This window comes from Pelobates fuscus, chromosome 4 (genome assembly GCF_036172605.1).
Source record: "Pelobates fuscus isolate aPelFus1 chromosome 4, aPelFus1.pri, whole genome shotgun sequence".
Lineage (NCBI taxonomy): Eukaryota > Metazoa > Chordata > Amphibia > Anura > Pelobatidae > Pelobates > Pelobates fuscus.
Window position 1 is genome coordinate 274,145,341 of NC_086320.1, and position 18,461 is coordinate 274,163,801.

General features: G+C 39.2%; 1 protein-coding gene across 1 annotated transcript in view; it reads left to right on the forward strand.

Moving 5' to 3' along the window:
- The window catches only part of TPK1 (thiamin pyrophosphokinase 1), a 601,906-nt gene that overhangs the window by 156,282 nt on the left and 427,163 nt on the right, over window positions 1–18,461 (forward strand). The window lies entirely within an intron of this gene.

Here is an 18,461-nt window from a genome sequence, read left to right on the forward strand (position 1 = left end):
AGCCCTAGACACTGTGTCTGTCTGTCTGTCTCAGTGTTGTGTGTGTGGAAGAGAGGTGAGAGCTTTTTAACCCTTAAGGACACAACTTCAGAAATAAATGGGAATCATGAAGGAATATTTCCGTCATATGTCTTTAAGGGGTTAAAAGGCAAGCTGAGTGTTGGTATGTGTGATGGCTGAATTGTGTTGGTGAGCAAAGAAGTCTGTGTGTCTTAAAGGACCACTATTGTCGCCCAGACCACTTCAGCTCAATGAAGTGCTCTGGGTGCCAGGTCCCCCAGGTTTTAACCCTGCAGCTGTAAACATAGCTGTTTCAGAGAAACTACTATGTTTACATTGCAGGGTTAATCCAGCCTCTAGAGGCCGTCTTCCTGACAGCTGCTAGAGGTGCATTGAGCACACAGAACGCCCATAGGAAAGCATTGAGTGATGCTTTCATATGGGCGTTTTTGAATGCGCGTGCGGCGCATGCGCATTCGGCTCCACTCGGGAGCTGATGTCAGAGGGGGAGGAGAGGTCACCAGCGCTGAGGGAGCCCGGCACTGGATTAAGGTAAGTGGCTGAAGGGGTTTTAAACTCCTTCAGCCCAGCGGGAGGGGGGCCCTGAGGGTGGGGGGGACCTGAGGACTATATAGTGCCAGGAAAAAGTTTGTTTTCCTGTCACTATAGTCGTCCTTTAATGGTATGTATGTATCCCCTCATTTCTCCTACTTACTATTCCCTGTTGTTCTGGTGTGGGAGCTCATCATATATACCAATATTATAAACAGACCACTTAAAGAGCACCCTTATGGTTCTGGTGCTCAGCTAGTGACTCTTATTGCCAGCAGCCATGCTCTAAATTAACCAGAAATGCCGGGGGAACCACAAGGGTACTTATAAAGTGGCCGGTGCCTTTTATTGGTATAAACCATGCTCCCTTATAGAAGTGAGGCAACGCAGGGCTATGCAGGGAGATCTTTTAATCTCCCTGCCAGCTCGAGGAGAGACCACTCAGAGTCCCAGCTCCACTGAGTCTGGAACCTAGGTGACCACCTTGACCGCCTAATGGGTAATCTGGATCTTGTAACAATCAATTCATTGTGCCTTTTTCTGTATAGGATCTGTTGATTTTAGTCCCATGGCATAGAGCAATATCTATTTGGATCAAAGTCTCCATCTTTTGTTTTGGAAGGGAACAAAATCCCAATAGTCATTTCATATGAGAAGGGAACATGTATGTCTAGGTTTTGTGAGTGCATTTGTCCAGTATGCTGAATACAATTTACTGCTTAGTTTACTGCCATTGTGAAATTCACTGCTTCGTCTACTGACATTGTGTTTTAATTTGTTTTGTTTTTTAAAGCGTGTAAGACTTTGTTTCTACGCAAAACTAAGGGTATATATAATATACAGTATTATTGTAACAATGAAATATTTATGGCCCCAGGGCATATTTGAAAATGAGAAAAATATCAATGTATCATTCTTGGTCATTTATTTTATAAATAAAAAAAAAAATAGTTTACACTTGTTTTACTTGCACTTTAACGTGTACTTGCAACTTTTATAAATGCACTGATTTCTAGATATTTCATTGTTTGTATTATACCATCGGCACATTTTAGCATTTGCATTTAAACCTGTTCATAGGTGACGTAAATAAGATGCAACTCATATATTAGTAAAACATTATTCTAGAATTCAGTTCCTTTGCCTTTACTGTAGATCTGTTAGATACAGGTTAAATAGGTTAGATATGTAGATATGTTAGATATAGGTTATTATAGGTTAGATATACAATGCAACCTAGAATCCTGAAAATCGGGTGACTAGACATTGAAGGTTACATATCATAGCTATGTTAATCCGTTATTTTGTTTCTCAGTGAAATAACACCCCTACCTAATTTTCACATTCTCTGTTATCCACTGTATGATATAGTATGTAAACCTAATAAATGTGAACTGTCCGTTCTGTGGATATGACACCATTGAATAAAACATTGAAGATTTCTTATAGCTTGTGTTAACTTTTGAATGTGATGTTCCATTTTCTAATACATATATATATATTAAAGATTTGCCATTTAATATCTCAGTGCAGTGCAGATATAGCCAGTGCACACATTAAATAGGAAGAGCGGATATTGCTTCGTTGGGGGAGATTTGTCAAGGTGCTATGTTCTAAAATGTGGTGAAAAAAGAGGAGTTATCAATGCAATCTGTCTACTGGTTTCACTAGTCCACTAGTTTCCTTGATGATGATTTCCATACTTGTAGAACTTTTGACAACTGATAAATGTTCCTAATTGTTTCTGTGTCTCCTCCTCTATTATTTGCACTGATATGGGTAAAGGGCAGCATATATGCCAACAAAGAGTCAAGATGAAATTACAACCCTACAAGATGGGTAGGAAATGATACTTAAGAGTCGTGTTTGTTTACTTGAAAATGTTAGAGTAAAATGTGTATCTGGATAAAGGATAGTTGCTTTCCAAACATGTATTCTTGTCTCTTCTCTTGTACATTTTGTACATTGTCCATTTTTTTTGTAATTCTGGTTAACATAGTCGTCTTTGTAATCTACTTAATTTGAGGCAGTCTGTCCTATTTGTAGGGCTATGTGTGCATGTTTTTCATCAGATGCTGGTCCATGAGAATCACAGATGTTGTAAAGCCAAATAGTTAACAGTAAGAGCTTATAGAGTTGGCAAGATGTAGTGTTGTTTGTGAAAGTGTGTATTGTCTCTTACCAACTGTGACCTGCTGTTTCTTAAGAAGGGTCACTGATGCCTGGGTGCAATATTATTTTTGGTGCCCATGGTGGGCGTGGCTGTATCGCTAACCTCTCCCCTTCACAAACAACACTTTTTTAACCACACCCATTTCCTATGGAAACCATTACAACTCTTTATGCTACTCAATGTCACCCACTTCCTACAGTGCCAGCTTTGTGTCCAGCTTCCCAGTGCTTTCTCTGTCCCTATACAGCAACTCAGAGCTATCTGTGTTCTACTTTTTGCCATCTTTGTCTCAACATTTGCTATTGGACACAAAAATTGCACTCATTAGTTATTAGTTCCATCTTTGTGCCCAAAGGGGCAGGGGCAGATTCAGAATATAATCTCTGGAGGGAAACTGGTCATGGGCTGATAGGGGCTTTAGTAGATAGGGGTGTAAAAGGAGGAATCGGGGCTGTACTTTGGGAAAACGTTCTGTAGTTGGAGGAATAGAGGCTGTAAAGGCTGAAATTGGGGTAATAGGGGCTGTAGTGGAAGGATAATGGCTTCGTATGGGAGGTAGGGACTGTAGTGGGGAGAGGGTCTATATTTGTGGTAGGGACTGTAGTATGAGATACGGGCTGCATTTGTGGATAGGGGCTGCAGTGGAAATAAAGGACTATAGAATGGGGATTGGGGTCTTTACTAGGGATAGGGGCTGCAGTGGTGAAATAGTGGCTGCTGTTGAGTTGAAAGTGCTTTAGTAGGGGCTTTAGATGCTAAATAGGAGAGGAATATAGGGGGTTAGTGGCTGTAGTAGGGTATATAAGCAGCAAATGGGGGTTAGGGACTGTAGTAGGGTATAGGGGCAGCAATTGGGGTGGTTAGGGGGCTGTAGTAGAGTATAAGGGGCCATAGTATGGGTGGCTCATAGTGGGGTTAGGGACTGTAGTAGTGGGTTTTGGGACTGTAAATGGAGTAAGTAGCTGTAGTAGGGCTAAGCTGAAGAAAAATAAAATAGTTTAGCCCCCTCCACTCAGAGGCCCACCCAGGGATGGGGAGAATCCTGATCACTGGAGGTCCCATGAGCCGAGTGAGCCTAATTCAAGAGGCCCTATTGTGAGGGGCATGACCTAATGCCATATTGCACCTTTAGCTACAGAGCACCAGGGCGCTGTGCAACCGCCCAGGATCAGACCTGGTCGCAGATCATCTATGATTAACATATACAGGGATGGTGATTTCCATTAGTTCATGTGACTGTGATGACTAAGAAAATGTAGCAGATTTAAATAATGCATGTATGTCATATTCGTAACTTCCAATATTTTTTTTTTCCTTTTAGTTAGTAAAGCTTAGGGATATTTACTATACATGTTAGCAGAACCAGGACACTCCAGGGACTAGGACTCGCCTCTTAAACTTTATTAATTTGCAAAGGTATAGTTTTGACACTTTTATTATATTATATCTCATTCAAAACAACAACAATTTGATAGCTGTTCGCACATATGGCTAGCAATCCTGCTTTATAATTTAAAAAAATATATATATATATAATAATAATAATTTAAGAAAAAAATCTGGAATGAGGAATTTGGAAGTTTGATTTATGTTCTCAGTACAGACACCTAAATTATCATTATTTCTATCCTGGCTAAAGGCCCAGCTGAGCTATTTTTCTTTTTATTTATTAATAACGGAATACTTAAATCAGTCAGCTCCAGTTTGTTCGGATAAATCATTTTAATGGAGAGATGGTAATGTTGTCCTCCTTGAAAAACAAACTTTTGTCCTGTAAGTTAATCATTGGGAATTTATATTAATCATACTCTTTATATTTTGTTTGTTTTTTTAAACTTAATTAAACAAGTTATCTCTTTTTGATCAAGTTATTGAAACTTATAGATCCTCAGCAAAATTTTACCTGAGGATTGTACCTATGGCAAGCACTGAAATTGCGCACCTCATGACCCCTGTCCAAACAACTGACAACTTTAATATCAAAAATTCAAGCTGTATATAATGTGTGTGTCTGTGTGGTGTGTGCTGACTGTTTGTGATGTGTGTATGGGGTGGGCTGGCAGTATGTAATGTGTGCGGTGAGCTGGCAGTATGTCATCTATGTGTATATGGGGTGCGCTGACAGTATGTAGTGTGTGTGTGTGTGTGTGTGTGTGTGTGTGTGTGTATGTGTGGAAGGGGGGTGAGATGATTAATGTGTGGGGTGAGCTGGCTGTATATAATGTTTGTGGCTGTGCTTTGTGTAGCTCCCTCTTGCTTGTTTTTTGTTTTGTTTTTCAAGGAAGGGGGACTATGATCCCTGGTGGACCTGCAGGGATTAGCTCTGCTTGGTGGTCCATTAGGGGTCCTGAGTCTTTGATGGTCCAGTAGGGAAGCATGAGGTTTGAAACACTGGCAGATACAGACTTCAATAATTGCTCCCTCACAGTTAGACACTCAACATGTCAGAGTGGAACCTGGGAACATCCGGTGGCTGCGTTCTTACTCACTAGAGATCACCGGAACCCAAAAGGCCTACACCCGCAAGATATGCAAATGCTGCCATCTCTGATATCCCTCACCAAAACAGCCCTGCCACTTACCAGTAAAAAGCTAAAAGAATAAAACTAACAGCCAACACTGCCACTGCTCAGTGGCACAAGAGACAGATTAAGGATGCCAAGGGCCCTAGGCAGGGCACAAGATTGGGACCCTCCCTTAGAGTCCTTGCTCTGTGCCTGTTTGTGTTCTATGTCTGAGAGTGTCTGTAGTGGCTGAATGTTGTGTGTGTAGAGGAGACTAAGAACTGTATGGGGCGACTGAGTGTGTCTCTGTGTGTAGCATTATGTACATGTATGTGTTTGCATACCTGACTGAGTGTGTCTGTGTTTCTGGCACAGTGTACCTGTGCGTAACATGCGTGTGAATATGTCTCAGTTTCAAGTGCATGTGTATGTCTGTGTCTGTGAATTATGTGTGGGGGATATTTGCTTGCACTGTGTTTATAAGGGGAGCTACTTGGGATTTTTGTGTGTTGTGTGACAGCTTTTGGGGGTGAGTGTAATATAATGAGGAGTGTGAGTGTGACAGTTGAGTATGTGAGTGTGACAGGGTTGGAGGTGGCTAAGTGAGTGTGACTGAGTTGGTTGTGAGTTTGAAAGTATGAGGGAGTGATTGTGACAGGGTGAGGGTTGGTGAGTGTGACAAGGTTAGGAGGGTCAGTGACTGTGACAGGATGACTGAGGGGGTGACAATATATGGGAGCTTTGTATACATGGGGAAAGGGGCAGTCTGTGGGGAGGTGACTTCCTCACAGACCACCAGAACCACTAGGATCTATGGGCCACAAGTGGGGATCTTGCTGGCTCGAGTGGGACCCAATCAGAGTCGAAGTTCCATCCGTCTCTGATGTGGGGCCCCCTTCAATTGGTGTCTAGGGCATGTGAGTATGCCACTGTTTTCTACACTTTTATGTTCCAAAGCACAGAAAACTGCTATTACATTTACCATCAGTAAGAAGTAACCATCTGGTCCATAATTTGGGGGTTACATTTGCTTTCTGATATTCAAGCACATATTTTTATTATGGGAAATAGCTGGCTTGTAGCAGACCACTAAGCTATTTCATGTGAGTCCCATTCAGTATTTAACTAAGCAGAGCATTATTATGTGAGACCTGAAAGTAGCAGGTAATGCGAATGCTCCTGTCATACAGTAACATCTCCATATGGACCCTGCAGTCATTTTCCCTTTTTTTTTTTCTTTTTTTTATATGTAATCTTGTATTTCTTCACTAACTCATACCTTTGAGTTGTAACAAAGTTGTGTTATTATACGTATGTTCCTGTTTAGGCAAACCACTGAATGAGGATTTTTCATTTCTTGGCTTCACATGTTTGCCCTGCTCTGGCTTGTACATGCTGCTACTGTGCTAACACAACTCGGCTAAATTTCAACATTTGGGTTATGGGGCTCAGAGTAAAAGCTACAAGGATGGCAATGTGCACTTGAGCTGTGAATGAAGTTGCTGTGCGAGTTTAAACATCTAGAATTCAGAATTAGCTTTTGTGAAATGATCTTTGGGACACAGTGAAAGAGTTCACAGCAGGAGTTGAAGCAAAAGAATCCAGTGGGAGAAATAGGACAGAATAACAATAACAAGAGCTGAGATCTTCACATATGTGCGTAACAGGAAGCTATGGAAAGGCTTAGAATGATTGTATGGAAGTAGCAGTTTAAATTGCTTTATTTACCAAAAGTGCTCAACATGAAATTGTCTAAAGGAGGAGACCTCGAGAAACATTTGGATTTGATGTTATTTGAATTAGATTCTATTGGAAAGCAGTTTGATAAAACATGTTTTATCAAGAAAGCTGCACTTTGTTAATTTTTGTACAAGAAATTAAATAGAACCTATATGTACAATATCTTACACCACATCTTAAAGAAGAGTCAGTAAGAGCAGTTGCCAAATACATTTGCACACAAAAAATTGCAAATATAAAGGATGTTTTATTTGTTGAGATATGTCATGTTGATGGACTGTTTAAAAAAAAAAAGTCCACCATATTCAAGAAAGAAGAAAACCTTTAACAACTGTATATTGGTAAGCTAGTTTCACACTAGGATTAATGACAAAATGCCTGCCAAGTGCCAATTGCCTATCTCCCACTCAAATTTCTTATTGAACTCCTGGTAGTACTAATTGCTAGGTTAACCTAGTCTCATAATAGAATCAAGCTATCCAAGCTATCTTTCAATCCAACACAGGCACAGCTAGAGTAAACACACAAGATCACTGATGGTTTGTCTACCACAATAGCTGACGTCAGTGTCTTGAAGAATCCTGCTTGGAAGTCTATTTGTTTTATTGTCCTCTTTTTTTTTTTTTTTCCTATACATAAAATCTATGAATAAAATCAATGTAGTTGCTGTCTCATAACCATCAATCATTTTTGGCTTAATCTTGATTGGACAGGCAGCCCACATAATTGGGTAGACCTCTTGTTTACCATGGGAAACTAAGTAGTTTATTTGCCCCACCAAATAAAAGAAAGAAAGAAAACATCTCTTTTCCACTCTATCCTCCTTTATTTCTTGTGCAAGGAATAGCACTATGAATAAAAAAAACAAAAAACAAAGGTGCGGGTTCCCCTGAGACTCTGGCGCACGGTGGTTCAGAAATCAGAATTTCTTCTGATCATGCAATTGACCTGAATTCAGCTGAATTGCAGTTTGGTCCAAAACTAATCTCCAAGTCCTAGTAATGATTTATTTGCTTCCATATTTATTAATGCCATTAATTATTTCTGCCTTAAAAAAGTATAACATAAGTTAGTTTCCATTCTTAACTTCTTTTATATAAACTTTTCAAAGCAATATGCCAAGAAGGAAACAAAAATCTCAGCACAAAGAAACACATTTTCATTCCCTATTGGATCCTGGAAAAAAAAAGCAATCACAAGACTAATGATAATTTTCTGAATTTGCTTGGTCATTTACGTACAGCACATTTTTTTTATATCTTCAATTTATTTTTTAGTCAATTTAAAACTTTATTCTGTAATCCCATTTCTCTGTGGTCACGTACTCATCAGAACGTCTAAATAATCTAGCTTTTCAGGTGCAAGATTAATTTGCATCTATTTAAGAAGCTAAATTAGAGCTGGGATTATTTTGTCTTGCTTCCAGATATCTTAAAAACTCATCCCAAGAGAAATGAAAATGTGTCTTAAGAAAACCATTCTATAAATACTGTAAGGAGTAACAAATTAATTTCACTTAATTAACCGGGATAGAAATGGCCATTTTATATTGCACAGCAACAAGCTATTAACTTTGTGGGCCAGAATTCACTAAAGAAATCTGAAAGGCTTTAAAGTAATGTCTTTCTCGAACGTACAGTGTATCTGCTTTAATTATGTTTATTTGGCATCATTTTGTAGACATAGATTTTGTTCACAGTCTACACACTCATTGAATTTTGCTTTCCTGCCCAACTGAAATTTGCTTGTACCAATAGACTAAATCTGTTAAACACCATATAGTTTATTTATTTTTTTACATTTAGTAGATGAGGTGTCTTTGATATGTTAGGTTGCATCTAATTATTTCATGTCCAGAAAATAGTCTCCTTTCTACGGTTAAAGTTTTTTTTTTGAGACCTAATAATAAAACATATGTGATTTTGTTTCTATAAATAACGAATATTGTAACTGGAAACTGAGTTTTTGCCTTTTTATAACCATTTTATAGTAATTACTGTACAGCATCATATGTTCAATTACAGATGTGCTTCAAACCTGTAAAAAAAACAACCTATCAACAGGTTGCCCATTTATGAGTATAGCCATATAAAAGTGGGTAGGAGAATAACTAGTATTTAAACTGACTTGGAGATTATAATCTTTTGAGCTGCTGGGACCTGGTAAAAAGTTTTTTTTTTTTCTTTTTTAATTTTGGTTTTGGCATGTCCAATACTCCCCCCTAAGCTGCTCAGTTGTTGTTGTTGTTTTGTTTTTTGGCAAACAATGTGATTTAACTCCTAAATGGTACAGAACTGAGCAGTGAGAGTCCAGGAACCAGATCTATGCTCCAAAAGCACATTATTAAATATACACACTAGGTACCCAGACAACCTCAACTCAATGACGTCGTCAAGCTGCCATGTCCACCCACTCCTGCAGGAATATCAATCTTTTCATTGCAGGGTTAACCTGCCTCTGACTGTCTTCCTGGTTACTGCTCTGCTATTTCACTGTTTTAGCTAGCAGAGCAGATTCACTAGTCTCCCAATGCTTTTCTATAGGAAATGATGATCTCAGCCAAAGAGATGGAGCGGAAAGCCTTACACCAGTGCTGCGAGGGAGAACAGGTAAGTAAAACTCGCCTTTCTAACCCTGGCAGTGAGGGACTGTTAACTTAAATTAATACACATTTGTAGGGGGCACTCTAGGCACCAGAACCACTACAGCTTAATTTAGTGGTTTTGGGAAAAAGACTGTCAATGCAGACTAAGCAGTGTAAAAACTGCCTTTTTTACATTGCTGCCTACTACCACCTCTAATAGCTGCCACTCAGACAGCCACAAGAAGAGCTTCCTGGATGTAGAACAGATTTTGGGCATCTCTACACTTTGCAAGGAGATAGTGAACACTACCCACAGAGATGTACAGTAGCCCTTGGGGGGCCTTGAATCTAACCATCTAGTATAACACTCATAAAACAAATAAACATGTGTTCCTAATGTTTAATGTGTTTCTTGAAGCTAAAGGTGTGTTGGTGCTTAGAATGTACCTTTAAAGTACCTGACACGTACTTATTTCTATTGCATGTTAAAATGATTTAATGGTATGCTGTTTAATAGTTACATACCTGTACTGTTTACTGCACTTCTCTTACATTAGCCATGTTTTTCACTTTATAAACAAATAAAATTGACTTTTTATGTACAAATTGATTCTGGTATGCTTAGGGTTTCTTTATCTATTCTTTATCTACATACGTCTTGCACACCAAACCTCAATGGTTTACAGCGCTAAATGACCAGTGAAGAAGATCCTTTATTTACCTTCTGGTGAGAAGCCGTTTCTACCTTTGTTTAATATATTAATTCAGTAGCGAGCTCCATTGTGATTTTCCTGTCGATAAATGCATATACTTTATTAAAGCAGTAATATCCACAAAACTTTCCAGTAAGAGCTTCTGATGATCAGGGAGATGTACATTTTGACAAATGAGTGTCAGTTGGAAAGAACTTGGTCACTACACTAATTAGTTCAAAATAGTGACAAACGTTTTCACTTGAGAGTGTTCTCTACTGAAATAAAAGTAACCAAAAGTCTTTACAGAGAAACTTTCTATATACACAAAATGTCAAGATAAAAACGTGTCTAACCCATGCTGAAATAAAGTTCTGAGAGCAAAGATGCAGAACTTAATAAAGGGAAAAATCATAATTAGGTTCATTTAAAATTTCACACTATACTTTTCTGGACTAAAAGCCCATTGTTCCATTAAGTGCATATTTTTCAGTTACAATATCTTTTTCTCATCTCAGAGGCAAAGGTTGTGGATGTCAATGGAGTTAATAAAAGAAATCAAATATTAAGAAGAATGTGATGTGGTAGAATGTCATTTTTAGCTTAATAATCATGGTTCACTGTCCATTTAAAGAAATTACCTGTCACTACTGACCCATTTTCATCTTGAAAACCAATTGTACTTGTAAATAATTATTTAATTGTAGAAATTTAAACTTCGCCATAAAAGCAGGTTATAGGCCATGCTTTGTAATTTATTTTTGCTTCATTTTCTGCCTTGTGAAGCACAGTGGATATTATCTCAATACATTATTCTTTTGCCCACTCTTATACATTATTTGCTATATAATAGATTTTACTTGCCAGTACAAATAAGTTAACGGATGTAGTTTGGTGGAGGAATGTCTCTGGAAAAAAGTTTGAATAGCAATGTGTGTGTCCACTATGCATAGGATGAGGCAGAGGCATCAATGATACCCACCGATTATCAAAGATAAAGAACACAGAAATGAACAATTAAATCCGAGCTGCAGGGTCTCCTTACTGTAGTTCCAACAGTGTAACGTGCAGATAGACAAAAAAGGGAGTTATGCGCATCAAGTAGGTAGTGCACACCCAGTTGCTACTGCAGTTTATATTGTGTCCTCTAATAAACTGCAGTAGCACCTGGGTGTGCACTACCTACTTGATGCGCAGAACTCCCTTTTTTGTCTATCTGCAATGTGTGTGTATGAATATGTGTTTCTGAACATTTCATTAAGAACAACGCATACGCATATGCTGATTTAAAGCAACAGTTTTGTTTCATTACGGAACAGTGTTACAGGGTCTAAAGTAATCGTTTATCCAAATGAATCCACTGCAGGAAATAATGTGTGTACTTATTGAATGCAGTTGTGTCCTGAAAGGAACACTATAGCATTGGGAATACACATCTGTATTCCTAACATTGCAGAGCGTATGCTCCCTCACCGCTTTCTCCTCATAGAAAAGCATTGGGCACCTAATGTGATTGCACGTCACATGAATCGATGCTTTCCTATGGGCCCTCTGCATCACGTGACTGAGTTTTACTAGGTGCAGCAGCAGCACCTCTAGTGGCTGTCCTACTGACGGCCTGGGCTGCCATCAGAAATTTTGGTGCCCCTGACACAGCCCCTGTGACACACGGAATTTTCCTATAGGTCTTGCCCCTGAATTTGCCCACAGTGCCCACCCCCGAGTCCACCCTCAAGGACTATTTGTATAGTGAAAGCAGTGTGTGATAAAGTGGCCAAAATGTGGATGCCTATCTGTTGTAAAAGTCCCATAATGCTTTGCCAGTTAGGGATTTGCCCATCCTTGCAGGTTGTATTTAGCACTAAGCAGTGTTTGTGTGTTTTGAATGGGAGCATTTTTTTGTATGGAGTATGCGTATGTTAGTATTTGAAGGCAGGTGTGCCTTTGTGGGTAGTGTATGCACTGCCACACACACTAATACACATACACATGCACTACCACACACACTGACATACATGCAAATACACAGATGCACACACAGTTACACACATTGACAGATACACTGTACACAAACAATCAGGTGCACACTGACATACAGAAACACACACTGACAGTTACACATACACACACTCAGGTAGATACAGATACATACGCTGACACACAAGGCCATTTTTTAGCAACACTACTGTTACTTACCTATTGAGTGCAGTATGGTGGTATCTGCTGGCTAGGGCTAGTGGGAGTCAGCGCTCACTTTCTCCTAGCACTGCCGTGATCTTTAAAGAGGCCTGGTCGCACTATTGGATATCCACATTGCTGATCTGGGCCCTTAAGACTTATGTCCTTTAGGTGACCCTAAGCTAATGCACCGGTGGTAGTTCCACCACTGCGCAAGGCAGTGCACACATATATGTAGCGATAATTACAATATATATGTTTGCATATTAGGAATGGCCCGTCATGGTTGTCACACCCTGATTGCGGCCCTGTTGACAGCCACTACATATGGAATTAACCCTGCAATACAAATATTGCAGTTTCTCAAAAACTGCAATGTTTTACATTGCGGGGTTAAGAGGACAGGAAACTGCATCCATGCCACTTTTAATGAGATGAAGTGGCGTGGATGATTATAGTGTTTCTTTATAGTGTTTCTTTAACCATGTACGCTGGCCAAATAAGGACATACTATGCAAACAGTGGCCTGAACTTGGCACAAATGCATCTAATGCGCTCGCTCTATGTTTTCTAGGGACTCTTCCCTAGCACTCACATGTCCACTCTTCTCCTTACCTTCTTACTATCAGGCAGAAGCTCCCGTTATACTGTCTGGGCCAGAAAAAAGGTGAATGTAGTGGTGAGTGTAGAAGAAAAGGAACATTCCAGAGTTAGAGAGACCGAAGCAGGAAAAGCATTTGCACTATATGCGGAGTCAGCTTTACCTCAACTAATTTTATTGTCCTCCAGTCCACACTTGTTTTTTTTTCCCCCCTACATCCATCTTAAGTTTCTATACTTAATTCCCTCTGACAAAGCAAGAGCATGTGAAGAAAAGTAAAAAGATAAATATATAAATAATATTTTTTATTTTTTATTATTGGGCCTATTCCAAACCGGCCCTGGCTAGAGCATAACATGCACCAAATTTAAAGCGGCACTGTCATGGCCGAATCCCTTTTTTTTTTTTTTTTTAACCCCCCAACCAACTCCACTACATCTAATTGTCCCCCTAGTCACACCCAAATGCCCCCTAAGCTCCCCTTATTACCTATATTTTCATCTTTATTTCGTGCCCGGACCTAGGTCCTGGGTGCCGCCATCTTTGTGTGGGTAGATGAAGTCCCTGTAGGATACGTCATCTGCCCACACTAGATAGCACTATGAAATTCCATGCAAACAGAAATTTCATCTATTCATTAATTCATTAGAAAGATGAATAAATGAATAGAGATTTAAAACAAATAAACGAAGACCTCTTCGTTTGTTCATTTGGTTTATTACAAAGAGGGAGCTACCGGTGCGCAAGTAATATGTAAAAATAGAAGAGACAGGGACCAGTGCTCCCCACCACTTCCTAAGCCCCCCTAATGTCCTCCCTCAATCTATGGGGGTCAATATGACCCCCATAATGGCATAAGGGAGATTAAAATATCCTGAATGCCCCTACTAGCAATGCCGCAAGTAGGGGCATGTCTACTAAACACTGGTGAGCAACCAGTGGCTGTGAGTGTTATGAGTCATATTACACAGCATGGAAACATTCCAAAGAACTTTCCAACGCTGTGTAAAATGACACAGAGCTCTCTGGTTGGATTTCAAGCCAACGAATCAGAGTGCTGTGACAGGTAAATGTTGAGACTTACCTGTCAGTCTCTTCATTTACCTGTCAGAGCACTCTGATTGGTTGGTTTGAAATCAACCAATCAGAGTGCTCTAAGTCAAATAGCAAGACATGGGAAGGCTTCCCCACCCTGCGGAGCTCAGTCTGCGCGGTGCCCTCCCTGGGTGAAGATTTTTTGGTTTTTTTGGGGGGGGGCATAATGTTTGTTTTTGTTTTTTTACAGTTGCGCCTGGTATTATGGATTTTTATTTGGCCTTTTTGGGGGCTGAAAAAAGAAGATTTTAGAAAAAAAAACATCAAATGGTAAGGTATTTGTTATTTACAGGTATTTAGTTTTCTTGTTCCTCCTCACTATTTTAGGGTGAGGGGGGTAGGTAGGTCTTTATTCATTTTTCTTTGGGTGGGGGGACAACTAGCATAATGATCAAATGTTCGAAAGGGCTGCACTCACTGTCTTGTTGAATAATATAAATGTATTTATTGAGGGTCCAGGGATCAATGTTTCAGTCCCATACTGGGACTTTATCAGGATCAGGATAACATTACAATACAACTCAAACATTTATATAGGAACAGTAACAAAAGTCTAACTTACCACTGGTGTGCTCAGTACGATGCCCGGTGTCAGTCTGTGCCCAGTGCATACGTGTGGATAGTAGTGACATCATGGTGCACATACCGTGTCACTACTGAGGGGGGAGCGATCCATACATTCCACGTTGATCCAAGGACCCTCAAGAAAGACATTTATACTATTCAACATGACCGTGAGTGCAGCCCTTTCTAACATTTGACATATATATATATATATATAAAAATAAATATCAGTACTCTAAATATATATTTTGAGTACTGATATATATATACACACATTGGAGGGCAGGGTGGCCCGTGGCAACCATCATGGTTGTCACGGCCTGATGGCGGCCCTGGTCATCAGTGAGGTGCATGTGTGCGTACAGGATTTCTGCAGGTGTCCAAGAGTGTATGAGTATACTTTGAGCATCACAGAGTAATTATAGCTCCCGAGAGAGAGAGACGCCGCGGAGGTATGTTATCAATGCAATACTTATTCCGGCATTTGCTAGGCTAAGAGAAAGAGGAACTGTCAATTTCAGAGAAGTGATATTTTCACTTTAAAACAGTGAAAAGAGAGCAGAAAAGAAGCTTAGATGTTTCTCATTGAAACACTGTGGTTTAAACTTTAAACACTAAACCATAAAGGTTGGTGGTATGAGAATCAAATTGTTATTTTTTTTTAAACTCAAACTTTTAGCCTAAATTTAGCAGTGTAAAGGAGCAGTCAAAAAACTGTAATCACTACAGCGCCTCCCAGAGTATTTTGTCAAACTGTTATATAACAATTTGATAACTTATATAGATCTCTAGGTACCTAAGCTTCATCTGGCTTCTCTTGCTGAATGTCTTCACTGAGATAAGCAGGTACCATACAGGACAGTGCTCATTGGCCCTCAGCAAATGAAAAATGATTCTTAGCCAATCAGAACTACCCTTCATGGCCTTGCTTAGCTCAGTAAATTTAACCAGATCTTGAGGGAAGCAGTGCTGCTGCAGGCACCTTGTGAGACCTAAGTAAGTTGTAAAACCATTTTGAAATGCTTTGATAATGTACTCTAGTAGTATTATTATTTTTAGTGGCTTTAATATATAGCACCAACGTATTCTGAACTTTATAGGGGGGGATTTGATAAATAAGACAAATTATTTGGTTGTTGAAGACCCTGCTCAAACAAGCTTATAACCTAGTAGGGCAAGAGTTCACTTTTGACACACTAACTACTAAAGTAGACTTTAATGGTTGTAGTGCTTTCCGTGTTCATTTAATGCAAATGGTAAAACAAACTACTAAATGAACACTCAAGACACCATAACTACACAAGCACTGCCGACCTTCGCTCAGACAGAGAGCTTGCAGTTGTAGTAAAGGCTGGACTGGAGGCAGAGAGAGGCACCCTATGGATTTCAAGCAAGAAGTTAAAACATTCTAAAATGCTTTGACTACTTACATTGTAAGGAGAGCCTTAGTACTCCTGGCACCATCATCACTGATCATGGTGTAGTGGTTATGGTGTTTAGAGTGTCCCTTTAATTGTTTTACTATTTTCACTAAAGGAATTCTCAAAGCACCATATCCACTGAAGTATGCTGTACGGTTTGTGTCAGTTGTGTCTCCTCTCCCTGTTTGCTGATACATTTCATTAACTTATCTTTATAATTAAGTAAACTTTTATATTGTTTTATATGCTTAGCAAGTTATTTTCAGCATTACTATTCACAGGCTCAGTGTAAAAGCCAATATTTGATTGTGTCAAATTTAAATAATGTAAAATTAAAGATCTCTGTATTATGTAGTAAGTTTCATTTGGGTTTTTTTTTATTATGTTTTTTTTTTGTTTTTTGTTTTGTGTTTGTTTTTGTTTTTTTTATTCCATGGTACATGATTATTAAAGGATCACTATAGGGTCAGGAACACAAACACGTATTCCTGACCCTATAGTGTTAACACCACCATCTAGCCCCCCTGGGCCACTCATGCCTAATAAATATAGTAAAAGGCATTATTCAAACACAGCCCTGGCCAATCAGCATCTCTTCATAGAGATGAATTGAATCAATGAATCGCTATGAGGAAAGTTCAGTGTCTGCATGCAGAGGGAGGAGATACTGAATCACAGGATGCTGTGCACTGTGCTGCCCTGTGCTCTGTTGACAGCAGATCTGAGTGGATGGAGGCATATTATGCCTCCATCAACTCCGAAGTCCCTCTTGTTCACTCTGAGTGACTGCAACTGGAGGTGTTCCTAGCTTTCACTGTAAACACTGTATTTTCTGAGAAAATACAGTGTTTACATGAGAAAGGCTGCAGGGAGCTATAGTTCTCACCTGAGCAACCTCATTAAGCTGAAGTTGTTCAGGTGACTATAGTGTCCCTTTAATTGAAAGCAACCCATGCCATTTTGATGTTGTGTAATAAAACCACAAACACAATTTAGTTTATATCTTTTTAAATGTAATTGTTTTGTTCCAATGATAGTCTTGGTTGTTTGGTTGTCCCCCCCCCCCCCCCCCCCCCTTTTCTATCAGATGTAGTAACTAGTAAACAGCATATTGGAGTAAATTTATCGCAATGCGAGAAATAAAATTATTTGGACACTATATAACAACCTGGCTGTATTTTTCTTTTTGGTGTAGCTTGCCTTTTTAAGTTTGTGCTACATGGTTATAATATCAAGCTAAGTTTTCTACCCTCTGCTAGAAAGTTTCATTAAACATTGTATTAGTCAGCTGTGCTGTGATTGTCAACCCCTAAAATAAAAAAATTAAAATTAAAGCTAAAACTTACCTCTGTTCCAACACCCAGGCCAAATTCTCCCTGCTGCCAGATCCTCCTTTAATGACATCGCTCCCATAGGAGTGCAGGCTGAGGGAAGTACATGGTCGGAAATTAAGGGAGGGAACCATGCTGCCATTGGGCACCTGTTGCCAGACTGCAATGCATGCTAATGTTATACTTCCAACATGCACAGAATTCACATTAACCAGTCAAGAACTTTTGTTCCAATTCGGCTCATGATGCCCCGATGATGTTGCTGTAGGAGGAGTTAAATTTCCAGGAGCCAGGGGGTTAAGCTCTGCAAGTGCAGCATTTCATAGCGTAGCACTGAAGATACAGAATCCAGGCGCCATGATAACATGCAATCACTGAAGTGGTCATGGTGCTTGAGGTAACCCTTTAAGATGGTTTTTCTAATTATCGATTTTAGGAAAAATAATTGTCGGTTTGCTAAAATGGGTTAAAGAGTATTTGTAACTTTCCATTAAAATATAGCTTCATCAGTGGTCTGGTATGGTAAACCTTTAACCTTTAGACACCATTGTCTATTAATTCTGTGTACATATCTAAAGGAAGCAGTGTAATTTTACTTTTCCAGTAGACCAAGAACTGCAATTAAGATGTCTTTAGAAAAGTTTGTAAGCCCAGCAAATGCAAAACTGATAAATTGCTTCCTGTAAAACACAAAATAGGAAAAATCATTTTGCTAGCAGTCTCTGTAATGTCGTTTTACGTTAATTCAGTTTTATCTGTTTTGGGCACTAATAACTCTGCTTTCTCTTGCAGAAAATTTCTCTTGAGTATTATGGTTTTTTTTTTCAATGCAGTACTTTAATTTCAAGTGCACTGTTAATTGTTGAAGGACTATTTCCATAAGTTGCCTTTCATGTTTATTTTGGTATCTACAATCTTAAGGAATCCTTAATGACATCTGCATAAAATTGCAAGAAATGAAAACGTGAGAAATTATGTGTGTAATTGTTAATTCAGATCAAAATTGTATAAGAATAAAGCGTATTT